Consider the following 2,437-nt stretch of genomic DNA (forward strand, 5'->3'; position numbering starts at 1 on the left):
TGAGAAAACCATGGTATTACCTTAATATTTCATATCAGTAAGGCTGCAAATGCCTGTGGAAGAACTCAAGTGCTTCCTAAAGAATGCCAAGGAAGTGCAGGCCATACATCTAGGGCAGTGGTGGGTTTCAAATTTTTTTACAACCTCTTCTGTAGGTGTGACCTGCTTTGTGGGAGTGGCTTGCCAGCCATGTGACCTGGTGGGAGTGGCTTGCCAGCCATGTAACTGGGTGGACGTGGCCAACTTGTAAAATGTGGTGAAACTCAGCAACTCTCTTGCTTAGCAACCAAAATGTTGGCTCAGAAATTCTGGCATTTGAAGCATGCAAGTCTTAAAGCTGTCAAGTTAAAGACCCTTGCACCCCTAACCCTTTAGAAAAAAACCCCCAGGAGTGTTCAAACTTAACAGCTTTAAAACTTGTGGACGTCAACTGCCAGAATTCCTCTTCTCGCACTTCATCTTGATGATGTGCAGATGGGCGGGGGGAGGGAGCTGGAACCGGTTCTAAATGGCACTGTAGATTTGTGGAACCTCTTCTATAGAAGAGGTTAGAACTGGCAGGAACCCACCCCTGGTCTAGGGTAACCTGTCTCAAAGGGTTGCAACCAATACACATCTTTGAGTCTTTATCCTGTCTCCCTTGATGGCTCTGGGACACCCTGGTTTCATCTTCTGAGGACTGCACCTTGGATGGTTTGGTTCCACCTTGGATGGTTTGGACCAGAAGATACATAGCTGCCATGCCAAGTAGGGCTTTAAAAATTAAGGCCATAACTTTGAATTGCACTCAGAAGCTTAGTGGAAATCAATGTGGTGCCCTCAACAAGTTCCACCGTTGATTTTGGAACATTCCATTCTGACAGCCAATCTTCTTTCTCTTTGGGATGGCTTTCATCTCCTACATAAAAATACATTCCAACTGTCTCTGATTTCTGTGTCCATCCAGCATTTTCTCTTCTCTGCATGAAACACCATCACAAACCTTACTGCTTCTTCCTGCACTTCCTCAGTCTCCTCTGATCTCCTTCACCTTCCTCCACCATCTTCTGTCATTTATCCTCCATCCAGCAACCATATCACTCTCTAACAGTCTGGTGATTTTTTTTTTTTTTTTGTAGTGCTATGTATTCCTGAATGTAGTTTGATATCACTTTCAGGTACATTAGTTCTCTACCATTCTTGCCTACCATGTCAATCACCTGAACTACCATTAGGTATCTTCAAAACCCAATCCTAAAACCCAGCTTGGTCACGGTATATTTACAAAAGCCACATTACAGGATTGTGAGTGAGTCAAAATGAGCCCCTGGCTATCACAGAACATTATGAGTTACTTCGGGGGGGGGGGGATTGAGACAAATTAGGGTGTCTGATCTAATAAATGTAACATTAATCCATATTAGGTCTGTACCTGAACTAGCAATGTGGCATATTTGATTCATATCTCAGCTTTTACAACTGCCGAGGCATTTACTATCCAGTCTAGGCAACATCTCTCATTTATCTTAGCATATAAAAGAATCACCACAGATTTACTGGATATTTCAATTTACTTTCTTCATATATTCTTAAGAAAAGGAGCAATGAAGAATATTAAGCAATCCCAGACATCTCTCCCTTGACTCTCCTACCCACATTTTCCTTTGATGATTGATCTTGACTTCTCTCACCCATTCCTTCTTTTTTAAAATAATAATAATAATAATTACATTTTCCATTTGTCTTTCCAAACATTTAAGCTGCTAAAGCTCCAGCTCTTTTTTTATAAATCAAATTGTTGAGACCTTGGCCATACTGCTTTGGAAGATTTTTTGTGCCCCCCCCCCCAAAAAAAAAAGACTGCTGAACCGCATCCACTAAGAAAATTGCTGTTTTAAACTGTGTAGCATGCGGCCTTATTTTTTATGAGCCCATTTTAAATCACTACACCCTTGGTATTACTTATTCTGAAACTAATTAAAAGGGAAAGATATACGATTAAACGGAATTACATTATGTTTCGAAGCTTTATAATCTGTGTCATATTTCAGTTGTGTGTGCCTCTGTGTGCATTGCTTTAACCCTGCCTGTTCATGCAGATCCCTAAATGACTTCACAGCTATTTTCCTATTCATTATATGAGGAAAATACTCACATTAAAGCCTCATTTATGCTAAACCTCAGTCCTGATAACTTTAGAACAGAGGTGGGGAATGATGACCCCCTTTATGAGTTGTGGACTTCAGCTCCCAGAATTCCTGAGCCAGCATGACTGACTCAGGAATTCTGGGAGTTGAATCATAAAAGTCACAAGTCATAAAAGGATCATCACTCCCTACCCCTAAAGTTTAAGGTTTTTTGGGTTTTTTGGTAGATATGAAAGTGGATTGCCTTTTTTTAATAAAAAAAATTATTTTTAATTTTCAAAACAAACACAACACATAAAATCTTCCTTCTT

Source organism: Thamnophis sirtalis, unplaced genomic scaffold, assembly GCF_051295495.1.
Source record: "Thamnophis sirtalis isolate CommonGarterSnake01/CBP01778 unplaced genomic scaffold, rThaSir2_p1.2 scaffold_3, whole genome shotgun sequence".
NCBI lineage: Eukaryota > Metazoa > Chordata > Lepidosauria > Squamata > Natricidae > Thamnophis > Thamnophis sirtalis.